We start from the raw sequence: 20,783 nt of genomic DNA, 5'->3' as shown, positions 1-20,783 counted from the left end.
TCAGGGTTTTATGATTAGCTGGAAGTGATTATATGTTGCCTTTATTACCTACTACCGTTAAACACTTATAAAGTCACCGGTAACACCCCTTCATCTATCTTTATCTTACTAAAGGACAGTCGATGACAATATAAACAACGCACTTATCAGAAACCACCTTTACACACTTAAAGCTGAACTATGCTCCCTTGGCAATGATGATGCAATACGCTGTTGAAGCTGTACGAACATCTCGCGACAAAAATCGAAACAGGAAAGTCTAGGTAAAAATATACAAGTAACTTCAACTTCTTTTAACTTTCGCATTTCAATAGTTTCTGGTAGGCTGCAAATGCGGTTATGTCTTCCTTACGTACTCCACTTCAGCAGTTGTGCTGACGCTGGTTACAAACTTTCCTGTAATATGTAACTTACTAAACGAACTGTACAACAACAAACACATTACACCTGTCACCAACCACCTCCACGTTCTCACACAAACAGGCGCTCATGACCGCTGCAGGTGTTGCGCAATGAAATGTAGTCTTTGAAAGTTCAATATATGGAGTATAGACAAGGATGAACCGTTCATATTACTGCTGCTCCAGCACACGTAAATTATATACCGTGGATACGTCCCCTGTGGATGGTTATCGTTGCACTAAATGTCTTCGCGCAGACAGAGTGCCATCGTGTTACACACTTCCTCCAGAGGTAGCAAGTCTCTTATAGACAAAAGCAATGCGCAATTTCTGTTAACTAGGGCGCTTCAGCAGTCCTCCAAACACTGCCGTAAATGACAACGCACGTTCGATGTCATTTAGCTGACGACGAGAGCCCAAGTGTTGAATAGCACCCACACGTCGGAATCTCGACTGAGTGCCAAAACCGAAACGTTTATCACGCACCTCGCGTAAGATGGGCAGCCTATAAGCAGCAAACTGTTTACGTAAGCGAGACACAGTAGAACATTCCTTCTTTGGCGCCGACTTGCGACTGAGGCACTCTACGCGTCAGCTGGGAAAGCGAGCCCGCTGCCCTCTGGCGCAGGTAGCCTACACTTCTCCTTGCTTCCCCCCTCCCCCTCATGCCCATCGCCCACCACAACGCCGTTATGTGGGCGGAACGACTCGCTCTTGCGCCACTGGCCACCTTCTTTTTCACCTGGAACCGACACAGCTGGTGAGTGGCACCGAGGTCAGGCACATCGGAACTGGTCAGTCACGCCTTCCCCTCGCCCAGCCTACGAAAGTGCTTTCCATTTTCTTGCCTGCCCAAGAAGGTTCATGCCTGCCGCGAAAGTGAGATTGTTGGAGGTACAGCGCATGATACATTAAGCAGCTATTAGTAAATAAAATGACGGGATTTTGTTCATTTGAGCACTCGAAGAAGGAATGATAGGTGATACGGGTTTAATGTCCCGTTGACGACCTGACTGGTTTGATGTGGCCCATCACGAATTCCTCTCCTGTGCCAACCTCTTCATTTCAGAATAGCACTTGCAACCTTTATCATCAATTATTAGCTGGATGTATTCCTATCTCTGTCTTCTTCTACAGGTTTTACCCTCTGCAGCTCCCTCTAGTAACATGGAAGTTATTCCGGGTTGTCTTAAGGATGTCCTACCACCCTGTCCCTTCTTCGTGTCAGTTTTCGATATATTCATTTCTTCACCGATTCTGTGGAGAACCTCCTCATTGCATCCTTTATCTATCCACCCAATTTTCAACATTCTTCTGTAGAACTACATTTCAAACGCTTCGATTCTCTTCTTTTCCGGTTTTCCCAAAGTCATACAACGTACATTCTCAGACATTTCTTCCTCAAATTAAGGCCTGTGTTTGATATTAATAGACTTCTCTTGGCCAGGAATGCCTTTTTTGCCAGTGTTAGTCTGCTTTTAATATCCTCCCTGCTCCGTCCCTCAGGGGTTGTTTTGCTGTTGGCAGAATACCGTAACTTCTATTTCGCGATCACTAATCGTGATGTAAAGTTTCTTGCTGTTCTCATTTCTGCTGCTTCTTCTTATTACTTTTCGTTTCCTTCGATTTATTCTCAGTCCATCATTAGACTATTCATTCCATTCAGCAGATCCTATAATTCTTCTTCTCTTTCACTGAGGATAGCAATGTCATCAGGGAATTTTATAACTGACGTCCCTTCACCGTGGATTTTAATTCCGCTTGAATCTTTCTTTTATTTCTTTCATTGCTTCTTCGATGTATAGACTGAACAATAGGAGCGAAAGACTACAACCCTGTCTTACACCGTTTTTAATCCGAGGACTTCGTTCTTGCTCTTCCACTCTTATTGCTTCCTCTTGGCTCTTGTACATATTGTATAGTGTATAGCTTACTCCTATTTTTCTCAGAATTTTGAACATCTTACACGATTTCACACCGTCGAATGTTTTTCCCAGATCGACAAATCCTATGAACGTGTCTTGATTTTTCTTTAGCGTAGCTTCCATTATTAGCCGCAACGTCAGAACTGCCTCTAGTGCCTTTAGCTTTCCTAAAGCCAAACTGATCATCATATAACAAGTCATCAGTTTTCTTTTCCTTCATCTGTATGATATTCTTGTAAGCAACTTGTCTGCATGAGTTGTTAAGCTCATTTGCGATAATTCTCACAGTTGTCAGCTCTTGCAATCTTCGGAATTGTGTTGATGATGTTTTTTCCGAAAGTCAGATGGTATATAACAAGAGTCATACCTTTTTCATACCAACGTGAATAGTAGTTTTGTTGCCACTTCCCCAAACGGTTTTAGAAAATCTGATCGCATGTTATCTATCCCTTCCGCCTTATTTGATCTTAAGTCTTCCAAAGCTCGTCTAAATTCTGGTTCTAATACTGGATCTTCTGCGTCAAATACAGGATTTCGGAAGGAAACGGATCACGTATTTCGAAAGGAACCTTTGTGGCATTTGTTCAAAAAAATGGCTCTGAGCACTATGGGACTTAATATCTGAGGTCATCAGTCCCCTAGAACTTAGCACTATTTAAACTTAACTAACCTAAGAACATCACACACATCCATGCCCGAGGAAGGATTCGAACCTGCGACCGTAGCAGTCGCGCGGTTCTGGGCTGAAGCGCCTAGAACCGCTCGGCCACCGCGGCCGGCTGTGGCATTTGTCTTATGCGATTTAGGAAATACGAACTCGCTCGAAGTCATTCACATTGATTATACAGGTGTGCCATGTCTTTATGGTGAAAATTTTGAAGACAGAAAATAATCTGAACTTAATATGCTGAAGTGTAATCTCCTATGTAGCGTCCATCCCGCCGTACAAGGTCAGATAGTTTTCATTATTTGACTTTTTTATTTTATTTTGTTTTAACGTAATGGCTGAACGGCCTTGGTTCGCCCTAGTCACCAAACACTCTGAGGGTGGGAAGTGGTGTGCGCTCTCTGTGAACTGCGTACATTTTGGCCTGTTTGTGTATCGCATTTTCTGATGCAGGGATTGGGAACGACCCCAGGGTTTACCTAAACGTGGAAAACATCCTAAAATCGAACTCAGGCTGGCCAGTATGCCAAACCAACAACGATCATTAATCTGCTGTGCAGATTCGATTCGAGTCTCGCAACCTCTCCCTCTCGAAACTTACAGCACTGCGCGTTAAGCTATACCAGCAGACCTACTATTCTGAGATGTAATCAGCTAGCGGAAGTTGACGTTTAAGGTGGTACGAAATCTTGATCAGGCAAACGTTTGTAATCCGTTTGAGTTTCACAATAAGCAACTTCCGACCACTTCATCATAGGTGGCCTATCTTAAAAAACGATACACAATCGTCTGTGATGTCTGTTACAGCTAAATCAGTGAACTGGATCCAAAAACAAATTATCGGTAGCTGTTGCACTCTATCCTTCAATCTGCGTTGAGATTTTTTCTGTGAAAAATAATCCAAAGCTAGATGTCAATACCTGAAGAAGCCGTCGGTCAGAGCTATCTGATAGGAAACAAATATTAAAGTCTTCACAAATAATGATTTTCCAGTTAAGTCTGCATAACCTTATTAAAACTTATTCTAGCTGCTTTATGAAGCTTAAGATGCTTCCTGCCGATGGTGAACTGTCAATACTAGACGCTTGTATGTTTTCTGTTTCACTTTCTGCGACAGCATTCAAACAGCTATTCAACATAATATTTGCTAACATGGAGGGCTTGGGACTTCACCTTTTGCCTATATAACTACTCCCCTTTTCTTTATACTGGTTCTACAGCAATATTTAGTTTGTATCTATCAAAATGAATCTGGAACAATTTCTGTGATTCCTATGTAATGTTCTGATGTGCACAATCTACTGAAATTTCTTCTACCTTCTCATTTTACTAAATAGATATGAGAATTTCATCTTTTTTATTTATAAGGCTTCTGATGTCTAGGTGGCCAACGGCCTTGCTGCAGTGGTGACACCGGTTCCCGTCAGATCACCGAAGTTAAGGTCTGTCGGGTTGGGCTAGCACTTGGATGGGTGACCATCCGGTCTGCCGAGCGCTGTTGGCAAGCGGGGTGCACTCAGCCCTTGTGAGGGAAACTGAGGATCTACTTGATTGAAAAGTACCGGCTCCGGTCTAGTAAACTGACATACGGCCGGGAGAGCGGTGTGCTGACCACATGCCCCTCCGTATCCACATCCAGTGACGCCTGTGGGGTGAGGGTGACACGGCGGCCGGACGGTGCCGTTGGGCCTTCCAAGGCCTGTTCGGACGGAGGGGGAGTTTGATGTTTAGGTGGTAGACATTAAATGCATTTTGTTACATCCTTAGTTTTGCCCAAGTATCAGTATTTTGTTGTACTAGTAGTTTTTTCAGCTGCAGGTATATTCATTCTCTGTCTTGCGGGTGAATTACACCTAAGATAGCCGACTGAACAGGTTAGAAATCACTGGCATTGGATGGATACTGCTTTGGTCGATTGGATACTTCTGGCAGCTAGCTGTGTAGGTAGCCTCTTATCAGAAGCTTTCAGGTGCAGACCTTGCTATGTATGACGCGACGAGAGAGACGCGATGCATCAGTCGCATCCATATGTGGACGTCCATCTCCCCTGAGCGATTTTCCAAGCTCAAAGAGTGACATAATCTATACATTAGTGTGAGTAGCATTCTCAGCTATGTGTTTGATGTCATCTTCAATTATATAATTAAGGTTACGGCTAAAACCGTTACTTACACCGTCTACTGTTATTATAACAATTTACCTATTTTCTTTTACAAGATCCTTACCAAAAGAGCCTAAATCAAAGGCTGTATCACTGACCCCTGCACTTGGCTTAAAAATGCTAGTTATGCAAATGCCTGTGCTTATTGCAAAGCGATTGATAGAGAAATATTTGCTGCACATCTCTTTTCGATGAGGCAATCTTCCACATAAATGACGAGTTTAACCAGCACGACAGTTGAATGTGGCGTGCAGAAAAGCCTTCGTGTGTAACTGACAGAAACTTATTTTTTTTCTGTGCGATGTCAGCACAAATGTTGTACTGTCCGTTTTTCTTCATTGATGTGTTTCAATATTCAACATGTTCAGCATGCTTGAACAACGGCTAATGCCACAGCTTAATGTCGATTCCACTGGTTACATCTTTCAGCAAGATGCAGCATCTCAACTTTACATGCAGATTAGCACTTTGTTACATCAACTTCTTCCAAACCGTTGGATCGGTCGTACTGGACATGTTGACGCTGTTTTCTGCTTTTGGTCACCTACGCCTTCGGACTGGACACCCATTCATATTTTAGTGGGATTTTATGAAAGATGTTGTCTAAGTGCCTCCTTTACCAAACTAATTCCTTCAGGAAATCGACAATCAATTACGATATTTTTTCCCGGATTCTACACGTCCCTCTACTGTCAAAACAGAGACACAAGTGTTACCCAAAAGTGCAGAAAACTCAATATTTAATATAATGGTACGAGAGGCAGGGATATATGTGAGATTATTCAGAATGTCTCGGACGAAAATTACTTCGAGCATTCGTGATGGTAACTGAAGGTACCTAGCGCCTGTCATTCCCATTTTCAAGAAAGCTCATAGACGGATGCATATACACTATGTGGTCAAAAGTATCCGGACATCTGGCTGAAAATGACTTACAAGCTCGTGGCGCCCTCCATCGCTGAAATTCAATATGGTGTTGGCCCACCCTTAGCCTTGATGACAACTTCCACTCTCGCAGGCATACGTTCAATCAGGTGCTGGAAGGTTTCCTGAGGAATGGCAGCCCATTCTTCACGGAGTGCTGCACTGTGGAGAGGTACCGATGTCGGTCGGTGAGGCCTGGCACGAAGTCGGCGTTCCAAAACAGCCCAAAGGTGCTCTGTAGGTTCAAATGGTTCAAATGGCTCTCAGCACTATGGGACTTCACATCTATGGTCATCAGTCCCCTAGAACTTAGAACTACTTAAACCTAACTAACCTAAAGACAGCACACAACACCCAGCCATCACGAGGCAGAGCAAATCCCTGACCCCGCCGGGAATCGAACCCGGGAACCCGGGCGTGGGAAGCGAGAACGCTACCGCACGACCACGAGATGCTGGCTGCTCTGTAGGATTCAGGTCAGGACTGTGCAGGCCAGTCCATTACTGGGATGTTATTGTCGCGTAGCAACTCCGTCACAGGCCGTGCATTATGAACAGGTGCTCGATCATTTGAAAGATGCAGTCGCCATCCCCGAATTGCTCTTCAACAGTGGGAAGCAAGAAGTGCTTAAAACATCAATGTAGGCCTGTGCTGTGATAATGCCACGCAAAACAAGGGGTCCAAACCCCCTCCGTGAAAAACACGACCACACCGTAACACGACCCCCTTCGAATTTTACTGTTGGCACTACACACGCTGGCAGATGACGTTCATCGGGGATTCGCCATACCCACATCCTGCCATCTGATCGCCACGTTGTGTACCGTGATTCGTGACTCCACACAACGTTTTACCACTGTTCAATCGTCCAATGTTTACGCTCCTTACACCAAGCGAGGCGTCGTTTGGCATTTACTGGCGTAATGTGTGGCTTATGAGCAGCCGCTCGACCATGAAATATAAGTTTTCTCACTTGCCGCCTAACTGTCATAATACTTGCAGTGGATCCCGACGCAGTTTGGAATTCCTGTGTGATGGTCTGGATAGATGTCTGCCGATTACACATTACGTCTCGGCGGTCTCTGTCAGTCAGCAGACGAGGTCGGCCTGTACGCTTTTGTGCTTTACGTGTCCCTTCACGTCTCCACTTCAATATCACATCGGAAATAGTGGATTTAGGGATGTTTAGGGGCGTGGAAATCTCGCGTACAGACGTATGACACAAGTGACACCCAATCACTTCGAAGTCTGTGAGCTCCGCGGAGCGCCCCATTCTGCTCTCTCACGATGTCTAATGGCTACTGAGGTCACTGATATGGAGTAACTGGCAGTAGGTGGCAGCACAATGCACCTAATATGAAAAACGTATGTTTTTGGGTGTGTACGGATAATTTTGATCACATAGTGGTATAGGTCTGTGTTGCTTAACGTCAGTCTGTTTTAGAACTATAGAATATGTTTTATGCTCACGTATTATAACGGTTTTGGTAAACGAAAATATTTTCTACAAAAATCAACATGGATTCTGCCAACAGAGATCTTGTAAAACTCAGCTCGCTCCGTTCGTCCATGAGATCCAAATCGTTGTAGACATCAGGGCCGTGGTGCTTCTTGACTTCAAGAAAGCATTTGATACAGTTTCGAACTGTCATTTAGCGAACAATATACCAGCTTACCGAGTACCGGACCAGATTTGAGACTGGATTCAGAATTTCCTTGCAGATACACGGTCCAGTCAGATTAATGCCACCAACGCCCATGATCGATGTCAACGAGGGATAACCACTCACAGGCGGCAGGCGCCTGCACTAGCAGTGGACGGTATACAGAGCGTGTCGAGGGACGCGGACTGCAGTGCAATCGTTGTTTTAATGTGGAAACAGAGCTATTTATCTCACGTCGAAAAGGGCATGATCATTCTCTTTCGAGCCAAGGGTGGAAGCATTCTGCAACGGCTACGTTTGTAAGCTGTTCGCATGTCGTCGTGGTCAAATTATATCATGGATGGCAAAATGACGGTATCCAAAACCGTCGCCGAGGAAACTGTGGTGCACCACGGGTCAAATGGTTCAAATGACTCTAAGCACTATGGGACTTAACATTTGAGGTCATCAGTCTCCTAGACTTAGTACTGCTTAAACCTAACTAAGGACATCACACACCCATGCCCGAGCAGGATTCAAACCTGCGGCCGTAGCGGTCACGCGGTTCCAGACTGAAGCGCGTAGAACCACTCGGCCACACTGGCCGGCCACCACGGGTCATAACTGACAGGTATGAACGACGGCTGAGGAGATGTGCGCTGTTAAGCAACCGACGACCCAGATGAGCCAAGGGGCTACCAACAGTGTCTCCACAATGACCGTCCAGCGAACGTTGCTGCGTACAGGCCCACACAGCAGACCTTGGTTCATGCACCCTTACTGTCTGCTGTTCATTGGCGACGAAGACTAGAATTTGTATTGCAACTGAACGGTCGCTGAATGGCGACAGGGGGCCTTTTCAGATGAATCATGTGTTACGCTCCATCGGGCATCCGGCCTCTGGCGTGTTCGGCGTGAAAAAAATGGCTCTGAGCACTATGGGACTTAACTTCTGTGGTCATCGGTCCCTTGAACTTAGAAATACTTAAACCTAACTAACCTAAGGGCTTCACACACATCCATGCCCGAGGCACGGCGTGAAACCTCCGAAAGAAACACTCTGCGACATTCGTCGGAAGGGTCCAGGCCGGTGGATGGAGCTTTGTGGTCGTGGGATTTCCTGGGTGAAATGTTCAAATGTGTGTGAAATCTTATGGGACCTAACTGCTAAGGTCATCAGTCCCTAAGCTTACACACTACTTAACCTACATTATCCTAAGGACAAGCACACACGCCCATGCCCGAGGGAGGACTCGAACCTACGCCGTCCTGGGTGATCTCATCATTCGGGGAAGTACTATGAATCACCACAAGTGTGTATCTATCCTCGGGGAGCATGACAACCCCTATACGCAGTTTGTTTTTCCTCAGAACGATGGCATTTACTGCCTCGTGATGACTGGGTGTTGTGTGGTGTCCTTAGGTTAGTTAGGTTTAAGTAGTTCTAAGTTCTAGGGGACTGATGGCCATGGGTGTTAAGTCCCATAGTGCTCAGAGCCATTTGAACCACTTTTGATGGCATTTACCAGCAGGACAATGCAACATATCGCACAGCTCCTACTGTACGTGTGTCGTTCAAAGAGCACCAGAATGAGTTTACCGTACTCCTCTAACCATAAGACTCCCCATATTTAAAATCAGTCCAGAATCTGTGGAGCAACGTCGATCGGGCTGATCGCGCCGTGGGTCCTCAACCGAGAAACCTAGCGCGTTACTGGAGTCCGCATGGCTGTACATCCCTGTCGGTAGCTTGCTGAACCTCCATGACTGTTTTCCTGCACGTTTCGGTGCGGTCCGCGCTGCAATAGATGGTTATTCAGGCTTTTGATAGGTGGTCACATTAATGTGGTTGGACAGTGCAGAACATATCACGTCGCTCTTAAATCCACAGATCCACAGGGTATTATCCACAGGGTATTTCAGGGCTACCCCAAAGAAACGTGATAGGACCTTTACTGTTACGCACTATATGTAAATGATGTAGTAGTGGATAATATCAGAAGCTTGTAAGGTTTCTCTTACGTGAGGAAGCTGTTTCTACCAGTTTTAATAAATTATTGTCTCTTATTGATGTATTCACGATAGTTAGGAAGTGCTGTAGTCCGTAGCCGGCCATGAATCGGAGAGCATTTCCCACGCTAGGTGACGAAGCGACCATATGTCGCGTGTAGTCGGGTGGGGCTCGGCGCTGGACCGTAGCAACAAGCGTCAGCATGGGAAATATACACGACGGGAAGTACCGCCATCTTGGCGCCAAAGTCACCGATTTTGTTTTATTTATATTTAATAATTAAAGTGATTTATGACAACACGAATACGAGGAGGAGCCTCTGGATGTTTAAAGCTATTTATCATATAATTTTGTCTCGTTAAAATTCACACCCGTTCATTAACAAATGCATATCGTAGTAAGTACGGACTTGATCGGAAATCCACGAACTCTGACGAAACTAGTAAGAGTTACCGACTGCGCGCCAAAGTCGGCAGTCGGCGTTAAGAGCTCTTCCTGTCTTGTTCGATGGTAGCCATGCTCTCGGTTACGAGTAGTTTGTGACATGAATGTTTCATTATTGACCTAATAGGAATAAAAGTGATATTACGGCATTCTGAATGTCAATTTCGAGTAAATACATGCCCCAAAGTTGACCGACAGTAATTTCAGATAATTAGCTTCCACCGATAGTGACATCCAATGCGCGAATGAAGAATCTGTACGGGACGACATTTACGAGAGCTGCCCCGCGTACAGGTAAGAGGAAATCCGACGACACGACCCACCAAGGCGGATCAAGGAAGGTCCGACTTACACTCGCAAATTCCGGGTGGAAATGCTGACCAGTCATACTGTACGTCACATATAACACCCTCTACGGACTCGCGGCTAAGCTGAGAAATAACAGTATCAGTTTAGAAGCGAGGGGATCTTGCAAGCTCCATGATGTTGTCTATAAGAAGCTAGCAAAGCCAGAAGACTGCAGCGAACTGCAGCAAAACCTGCAGAAGATCTATGATTAGTGGGGCGACTGGCAGTTGGCCCTGGACGTAAATTTTAAGCAATTCGCATAACTGGACGATGAAATCCAATATTGTACGATTACACTACTGGCGATACATCACTGGAAACAGTAACTACCGTAAAATATTGGGTTGGCGTGTAGGTTCGCCGCGTTTTTCCATAAAATAAAATACTACAGGTAGGTACAACAGATTCACATAACAGAGACTTCAGTCATCAATAACATATTCTCCTCCACTATTTACAACAGTCTGCTAACGCTGGGATAAGTTTTGCATTTCGCGAATGTAGAAATCACGTAGCACTGAGGCATAGATCTCGTCGAGGCACGTTCGGTGTGCATTTTCATCCGGAAAAATAGTTCCTCGGATGTGGACGTTAGAGAGCGGAAAAGCTGAAAATCTGAGGATATAAGATCAGATGAATGAAGTAGGTGCGGAATAACTTCCCAACCCAACTCCAGTACAGCGTTTTTTTTCGGTCTAGAAGAATGTCAGTGGGCGTTTTAGTGGTTGAGTAACATCACTTCATACAGTATTCCTGGTCGTTCTTGAGTTGCGTCTGCAAGACGTCTCAGTTGTTGAAACTGAATGTCAACAGAAATGGCTACACCTCGGGGAAGCAAGTCGTAGTGCACTACACCGTCGCTATTCCAACAAATTCATAACTTTATCTATTGTGGATATGTGCACGTCTGTGTACGGGGAGTTGCTGCTTTGTTTGGGCTCAGCCATTCCTTTCTTTTCCTTATTTTAGCATAAAGACCCCATTTCGCATCACCACTAACGATACTGGATAGGAATGGTCGGTGTTGTTCACGAGCGAATTGATGACGAGAAACCAGAGATGCACATTTGGTTACCCAGTGATTTTTGTGATTTTGGCTTAGAGCATGCAGTATACATACACCCGATTTTTCAAACCTTCTCCACCCCATGCAAATGTGGCACGATGGTGAAATGATCACACTCCATCTCATTTGCCAGTTTTCGACTACACTGACATGGATAATTGTGGATTGATGCGTTTAAACGATCTTCATCAGACGCCGAAAGTCTTCCTGAACGTTGAGAACCACTAATGTCAAAACGGTCCTCCTTTAAACGAGAAAACCATTTCCTTGCTGTCTTCTGCCCAACGGCGTTATCCCCATGCAAAGTGCAAATGTTTCTGGCTGCATCCACTGCTGTCGCCCCTCTGTTGAACTCAAACAGAAGAATACGTTGGAAATGTCCCGATTTCTCCTCTTGGCACTCCATTTTCTAGTGCCCACAGCTCCAATCAGTATCTCCAAATAACAAAATGTAAACTCAAATAGTGGCAGTGAACTGCAAGTAAAAAATGACAATCGCTAAATAAACCCGTAGCAAGCGGAATACCAACATGCAAAACAGAAACGGTACAAACTTATGAACCAACCCGGCCATCCGAAGCGACCTAAAGTCGAATGACTGTAAGAAAAGCAGATGCCAGATGAAGTACCTTTAGGATATTTATTGTTTTACATAAAACTGGAATGAATGTGTAAAGAATAAGTAAAAATACACCGGTCAATTATATAGTTAGATCTGTCGACGTCTGGATCGTACTCGAGTTCATAAGTAATACAGCGGAACTGTCGCCGAATTTTGCGCAAGTTTTGAAAAAGTTTTTTTTTTCATTTCAGAAACTTTGAACTTTGAAAGTACTAGACTGAAGTTGTCGCAGGTCGCAGACTGGAAAGAGACTTGAAAAAATATTTTCTTCGTGGACGTCGTGTTGCAGATAGGCAATAAATGTAGGGTTTCTTGCCGGCACGCTTAGCAGCTGCAGATCGAAATCACATTAAGTAGACAACACTGGGAGTACAGCTCCTCCCTACATATTAGAGCAACGTTGTGTCCTTCCTGAAATGCTTTCATTCATTATTACTGATATTTTGCGTAATTCAGTTGAGAATGTATAGTTCCTGATAATAAATTTCAAACGTCCTTGTATAAAGTGACCAGTTTAGATTTTTTGATTCCACTTCCCTTATCCCCATCGGGTTCTGCCAGGATTCCTAAATTTTCTGGTTTTTAGAAATCGTATCAAATTCTCGGTCATTCGAGGTTTCAACAAGAAACTTTTTTTATATATTCCTAGCACTGTAAACGTAACTATACTTTATTTCAATATCGTACCCCAAATTTAACAAACAATGTTAGGTTTTTACACAGACAGGCATCAATTTTTCACGCAGCAGTATTGAAGGTCGAACAGCATGCGACAGTTGTAGAGGTTGGAGCAGCACTTTGTGATTTAAGAATGAATATGACAGAACCCCCCCCCCCCCCATCCATGAACCATGGACCTTGCCGTTGGTGGGGAGGCTTGCGTGCCCTACCGTAGGTTCAACCAAAACGGAGGGGTATCTGTTGAGAGGCCAGACAAACGTGTGGTTCCTGAAGAGGGGCAGCAGCCTTTTCAGTAGTTGCAGCGGCAACAGTCTGCGTGATTGACTGATCTGTAACACTAACACTAATCAAAATGGCCTTGCTGTTGTGGTACTGCGAACGGCTGAAAGCAAGGGGAAACTATAGCCGTAATTTTTCCCGAGGGCATGCAGCTTTACTGTATGATTAAATGATGATGGCGTCCTCTTGGGTAAAATATTCCGGAGGTAAAATAGTCCCCCATTCGGGTCTCCGGGCGGGGCCTACTGAAGAGGACGTCGTTATCAGGAGAAAGAAAACTGGCGTTCTACGGATCGGAGCGTGGAATGTCAGATCCCTTAATCGGGCAGGTAGGTCAGAAAATTTAAAAAGGGAAATGGATAGGTTAAAGTTAGATATAGTGGGAATTAGTGAAGTTCGGTGGCAGGAGGAACAAGACTTTTGGTCAGGTGAATACAGGGTTATAAATACAAAATCAAATATGGGTAATGCAGGAGTAGGTTTAATAATGAATAAAAAAATAAGAGTACGGTTAAGCTACTACAAACAGCATAGTGAACGCATTATTGTGGGCAAGATAGAGACGAAGCCCACGCCTACTACAGTAGTAAAGGTTTATATGCCAACTAGACCTGCAGATGATGCACAAATTGATGAAATGTATGATGAGATAAAAGAAGTTATTCAGGTAGTGAAGGGAGACGAAAATTTAATAGTCATAGGTGACTGCAATTCGAGAGTAGGAAAAGGGAGAGAAGGAAACATAGTAGGTGAATATGGATTGGGGCTAAGAAGTGAAAGAGGAAGCCGCCTGGTAGAATTTTGTGCAGAGCATAACTTAATCATAGCTAACACATGGTTCAAGAATCATAAAAGAAGGTTGTATACATGGAAGAAGCCTGGAGATACTGACAGGTTTCAGATAGATTATATAATGGTAAGACAGAGATTTAGGAACCAGGTTTTAAATTGTAAGACATTTCCAGGGGCAGATATGGACTCTGACCACAATGTATTGGTTATGAACTGTAGATTAAAACTGAAGAAACTGCAAAAAGGTGGGAATTTAAGGAGATGGGACCTGGATCAACAGAAATAACCAGAGGTTGTACAGAGTTTCAGGGAGACTATAAGGGAACAATTCACAGGAATGGGGGAAAGAAAGAAGAATGGCTAGCTTTGAGGGACGAAATAGTGAAGGCAGCAGAGGATAAAATAGGTAAAAAGACGAGGGCTTGTAGAAACCCTTGGGTTTTATTTGACGAAAGGAGAAAATATAAAAATGCAGTAAATCAAGCAGGCAAAAAGGAATACAACAGTCTCAAAAATGATGTCGACAGGAAGTGCAAAATGGCTAAGCAGGGATGGCTAGAGGACAAATGTAAGGATGTAGGAGCTTATCTCACTAGGGGTAAGATAGATACTGCCTACAGGAAAGTTAAAGAGACCTTTGCAGAGAAGAGAACCACTTGTATGAATATCAAGAGCTCAGATGGAAACCCAGTTCTAAGCAAAGAAGGGAAAGCAGAAAGGTGGAAGGAGTACATAGATGGACTATACAAGGGCGATGTACTTGAGAGCAATGTTATAGAAAGGGAAGAGGATGTAGATGAAGATGAAATGGGAGATATGATACTGCGTGAAGACTTTGATAGAGCACTGAAAGACCTAAGTCGAAACAGGGCCCCGGGAGCAGACAACATTCCATTAGAACTACTGACAGCATTGGGAGGGCCAGTCCTGACAAAACTTTACCATCTGGTGAGAGAGATGTATGAGACAGGCGAAATATCCACAGACTTCAAGAAGAAAATTACCGAGCTATCAGTTTAATAAGTCACAGCTGCAAAATACTAACGCGAATTCCTTGCACACGAATGGAAAAACTGGTAGAAGCCGACCTCGAGGTAGATCAGTTTGGATTCCGTAGAAATGTTGGAACACGTGAGGCAATACTGACCCTACGATTTATGTTAGAAGAAAGATTAAGGAAAGGCAAACCTACGTTTCTAGCATTTGTAGACTTAGAGAAAGCTTTTGACAACGTTGATTGGAATACTCTCTTTCAAATTCTGAAGGTGGCAGGGGTAAAATACATGGAGCGAAAGGCTATTTACAGTTTGTATAGAAAGCAGATGGCAGTTATAAGAGTCGAGGGGTATGAAAGGGAAGCAGTGGTTGGGAAGGGAGTGAGACAGGGTTGCAGCCTCTCCCCGATGTTATTCAATCTGTATATTGAGCAAGCAATAAAGGAAACAAAAGAAAAGTTCGGAGTAGGAATTAAAATCCATGGAGAATAAATAAAAAGTTTGAGGTTCGCCGATGACATCGTAATTCTGTCAGAGACAGCAAGGGTCTTGGAACAGCAGTTGAACGGAATGGACAGTGTCTTGAAAGGAGAGTATAAGATGATGATCAACAAAAGCAAAACGAGGATAATGGAATGTAGTCGAATTAAGTCGGGTGATGCTGAGGGGATTAGATTAGGAAATGAGACAATTAAAGTAGTAAAGGAGTTTTGCTATTTGGGGAGCAAAATAACTGATGATGGTCGAAGTAGAGAGGATATAAAATGTAGACTGGCAATGGCAAGGAAAGCGTTTCTGAAGAAGAGAAATTTGTTAACATCGAGTATAGATTTAAGTGTCAGGAAGTCGTTTCTGAAAGTATTTGTGTGGAGGGTGGCCATGTATGGAAGTGAAACATTCGCGATAAATAGTTTGGACAAGAAGTGAATAGAAGCTGTAGAAATGTGGTGCTACAGAAGAATGCTGAAGATTAGATGGGTAGATCACATAACTAATGAGGAGGTATTGAATAGAACTGGGGAGAAGAGGAGTTTGTGGCACAACTTGACTAGAAGAAGGGATCGGTTGGTAGGACATTTTCTGAGGCATCAAGGGATCACCAATTTAGTATTGGAAGGCAGCGTGGAGGGTAAAAATCGTAGAGGGAGACCAAGAGATGAATACACTAAGCAGATTGAGAAGGATGTAGGTTGCGGTAGGTACTGGGAGATGAAGAAGCTTGCACAGGATAGAGTAGCATGGAGAACTGCGTCAAACCAGTCCCAGGACTGAAGACCACAACAACATGACAGAAAAACGAAAAACCAGATTCATGCCACAAATTATAAGAAGTGCTTTGCGAATTTTATGATAGCAGTGCACAATGCAGTGAGCAGCAGTCGGACCATTTTAATGTCTCTCCGGACTACAAATGGTTTCTTTTGAACTTGTGTTCCTATATTGGATGAGGCACAAAAATTCTACGGGTCTCTTGCACATGTGCTACCAAACCGCAAAATTAATGATAATGACTTGTTCCAAGAGTGTCTTGATATGCAACAGTTTTTCACACCTCAGAAAATAGAGAAATTGAACAAAGAAAAAACTTTCACTGATACGAGTTGGGCACAAGTATTCCAGAACTTCACACCCAAACATATATATCATATGAAAATATTTCTAAGATTGTGCAATTTGTGTTATGTCTTCCCGGTACAAATGCAGTAGTCGAGCGTGTCTTTCCTTTGAGGAATAAAATGTCGATGTCTGAGAAAACTCAAGTGAAAATAGAAACTTTGTAAGCAATACTAATGGTGACAGTTGATTTGAAATACAGTTGTTCGGGATTCTATGACCTTCTTAAGCTTAAAGGTACGGAAATATCTGCTGAAGCAAATTCAATCATCACAGAGATATGGAGATATAAACAACTGAGTGTTAAAAGGTGTGTGTAGTTACCGAAGCAAGTGTTGTATCCTGTTTACTGACTTCTAAGATTAAAGTAATACAGTAATTATGAATCTACATAAGTTTTAGATTATGTTTGTTGTATTATGGTTGGTTCAGATGGTTCTGAGCACTATGGAACTTAGCATCTATGGTCATCAGTCCCCTAGAACTTAGAACTACTTAAACCTAACTAACCTAAGGACATCACACAACACCCAGTCATCACGAGGCAGAGAAAATCCCTGACCCCGCCGGGAATCGAACCCGGGAACCCGGGCGTGGGATGTTGTATTATCATTTGGTGTCTAATATTATTTCGTTTTAAGCTTTAAGAATCTATAACAATTACAGAGCATAATTGTATTCCGAGCAGTGATCAGTAATAAAATTGGTCCCAGCTTCGACTTACCTTAGGGTGACCAGATTTGCAAAATCAGAATGTGGGATCCATATTAGAAGTTGAAATGAACAGACATTTGGCGGAAACTTTTGTTAATACCATAACTATATTGTAGATTTTTGTTAAACTCCTTGGTTTATGCTACAACTACATAGATCATCGTACCATTTTCTTAAAATTCGCCCTAAAAAAAGCTATCAAAATACCTTGCATTACTAATCGAGTAAATATTTTATCGCTTTATAGTTGTAACATGCAAACACAATATATCGCTTTAATGTAACGATGTCTTAAACTAGGTTAGAACATGATTATAATATGGGTTACTTATTTGTGCTAGAAGTTTCGCCGTGGGTGGTTTCTGAAAAATCTTTGTCGTTATATTTTGCCCAAGAATGTGTGTAAGTTTGATATTTTCAAACGGAATTTTATAAAAGTCAACACATGAAGTATCCTGAAAATGAATCTTAGCTGTAACCAATTCCTTAATGACTTCGATATTAAACCACTTCTTTTCATCAATCAATACAAGGTAGAACTAGCACAAACGCAGTAATTAGTTGCAAGTGCTTCCAGCAGCTATCATGAGACGTAAGGAAGTTGAAAATGATAGACCTCGTTCAGTTTGGGTTTAATCAGAGTATAATTTCTTTATTCTTTGGGTATGACCAAATTTCCTCTTCATCTGGTTATGCCACACGTTACTTAGAAACACGCCATTTCAAAAAATGCGGTACAGTTTATTAAAAACGGGACAATATACGTCCCGTACGTACGTTGTCGGGACAGCGGAATACTTAAGCTAAATAAGGGACCATCCCGTAAAATACGAGACGCCAGGTCACCCTATCTTACCTTATAACGAAAAAGAAGTTTCGAGCTTAAACAACTGTGGCAGTGTTCTCGACCTTTCGTGCATTTTCGAGGCACATCTAATATAAAACTTTACTATACACGAACAGTGTGGTAACAGAACAACCGCAGGCGAATTAGTTTGCGTGTCCGCGCTCACCGCGAACGGCGACTACGTAACACACGGTAAACGTTTAACGTTCGCTGTCACATCGTTACGCGGGCGACCTTTGTGAAATTGCTTCCGCTGCCGGCAGTGCTATTCAGTGGCCACTGCATAAAAGCCCAACCAGGCCTTTGTCAGTTATTGTTTGCAGTTTATCCTGAGGACATCTCCTCCGGCTGCCCGTGGCTGTTCGCTCACTAGCGGCACTGTGTGGGCTCTGTCCCACTTAACCGTGTCCGTGCTTGACGCTGTTGGTCGGATGCTGCTCCGATGCGCCGAGTTGCTGCGTGTGTTTCTCCAGGATGCGATGGAAAGGAAAGTCCTGACGCACAAGGCAGGAATGAGGGTGTGTCATCAGTCCTTCCATGCCTGTTATCTTCCTTATATTGGACGTTTCAGGAGGAAAAGAACTAGCGCCAGGACGTCATAGAGTGAGCACTTCGAAAGAAAAACAGCGTATAAATTATTCTATATACACAGCTTTGTCGTAACCAATACCGGAAAAGCGCACGGGTGAAAGTATACGATAATAGGTGTAAGAACGTTCTAGTAAACACGTATAGCCAGCTGAAACATTTCTGAGATAACTGCGGGTATTTGGTTACGATCCACCATTGTTGTCGTCTTCCGTCCGAATACTGGTTTGATACCTCTCTCTATGCCGAGAGCAAAGTCAAATCCGTCAGTCATCCAGGCTGTTGCCCCTGCATCTACTGACAATGCTATTGCCCCCCCCCCCCCCGCCTCCCCTTCAGGACCCATACATAGGTTATTCTGGCCTCTCAACAGAGACCCCGCCGTTGTAGTTACATCTACGTTGTAGCTTTCTGTACCGATGAAGCACGCAAGTCACCCACCTCGGCGAAGTCCTCGGTTCAAGGGTGGTGGAAGTCACTGACTTCGGTTTGAAACAGTGTCCCGGTTAGAACAAATGTATTTGAAAAGTAAATGTTCCGATTAAATTCTCATCTAATTTTGATAATAAGCAGCCTGTATAGAAACACTATTTTATCATAGACACACGGCAGTTAAAAGAAGAGAACGGATTCTAGTAAATGAAGGACGAGGAAAAGAGTGCAGCTTATCACGCACTCGTTTTAAAATGTACACTCACAATATTTTAAAGAAATGAAAAATGTTTCTAGATCCAGGAATTCAATTATTAAACAGTGACTATTCAAACACACGTCCATTTATCGACGATCAAATAATGATTATAGAGTATTAGACACACTTAAAGAAATCCATGCATCTTTTAAGTAATCTATTTAAATCTTATAATTTTAAAATCTCAACTAATAATTAATGCTTTTAGAGGTAATGATCTAGTCAGATCAGAGAGTGTGGTAGAAAACAACATTTTAGAACAAGTATCGAATTTTAAAAGTCTTGGCTGCGACGTAAATTTAAAAACATTCAGCAAAAAGTTAGAAAATTTCAAGCTCTTTTTGGTGCCACTGAAAGAACTTTTAAAAAGAAAGTAAGGAAAGAAACGAGTACTAAAAATTTTTAAAGTAGTGGTTTTACCCACATTGCTTTATGGCAGCGAAACCTGGGTGCCGACTTAAAGCCAGCTGAGTAAAATACAGCCGGCAGAAATAAGACTTTTAAGGAGTGTTTAAGGATGTTCGAGAGTGTATAGGATATGAAATGAAAACATTAGGAAAGAATTACATATTGAATCAGTATATAATCAAACATTAAATAATAGAAACGAACCAATCACTTACAAAGAGCGGAAAATACCAAACTTCCCAAGGCAGTGTTGTGTAACATTTCTGGCTCTACAGCCATCATATTTAGCTACAAGAAGCTCTTCTTAGAGCAGTTTATAAGACAGCAGTAGTCATATGAAGTAATGTGGTGTGAGGTACTTGTGACAGATGGTTTATTCTGTACGTGTGTGGTGAGGAAGACTGCCTAAATTGTGATCCTTCTCCGCAGTTGGCTGCTATGTTCGGAAGTAGCACACACAGCGCCCCAAAAAGATAAACTTCTGTTATGAATATTAGGAAAACAAAACAGTGAATTTACTTGCATTTCATATAGAAGTATCTCTCAATAGCAGGCTATCATTACATTATTTCAAAAGTGTTAATTATCAGAAGAATAATAAACAATTGCTAAACGAAAAGGCAGACGAAGCACTTTGGAGATCTTCGGGACGCGCGTAACTTGGATGGCGGGCGAGATGGTTCAGCAGTAAGATCAAGCTGGTTCAGCAGTCTCGGAGGAGAGACATGTTGAATGCCGCGGTCGATATCAGTTAAGACGTAATTAGAAATCTCTAGTTTGTAAACGTAGTAACTCCATTGGCGGTCTCAAAGAACAGACATGTCTGCCGCGGTCGATACCGGTTTAGAACTTAATTAGCAATCTCTGGTTCTATGGACACACAACTGAGAACTGGTTTGATAGTAATTACGCAAACATGCAGTTCACCATTTTGTTTATTCTCTGTGAAATTGTGAAGAATA

The 20,783-nt window shown here is 43.0% G+C and overlaps 1 protein-coding gene across 4 annotated transcripts in view; it reads right to left on the bottom strand.

The window, feature by feature from the left end:
• Positions 1–20,783, bottom strand: part of LOC124595675 (microsomal triacylglycerol transfer protein) — a 202,154-nt gene that overhangs the window by 93,628 nt on the left and 87,743 nt on the right. The gene's annotated exons all lie outside the window — the stretch shown is intronic.

This window comes from Schistocerca americana, chromosome 2 (assembly GCF_021461395.2).
Source record: "Schistocerca americana isolate TAMUIC-IGC-003095 chromosome 2, iqSchAmer2.1, whole genome shotgun sequence".
NCBI lineage: Eukaryota > Metazoa > Arthropoda > Insecta > Orthoptera > Acrididae > Schistocerca > Schistocerca americana.
The sequence above is the reverse complement of the archived record's forward strand: the minus strand, read 5'-3'. Positions and strand labels throughout refer to the sequence as shown.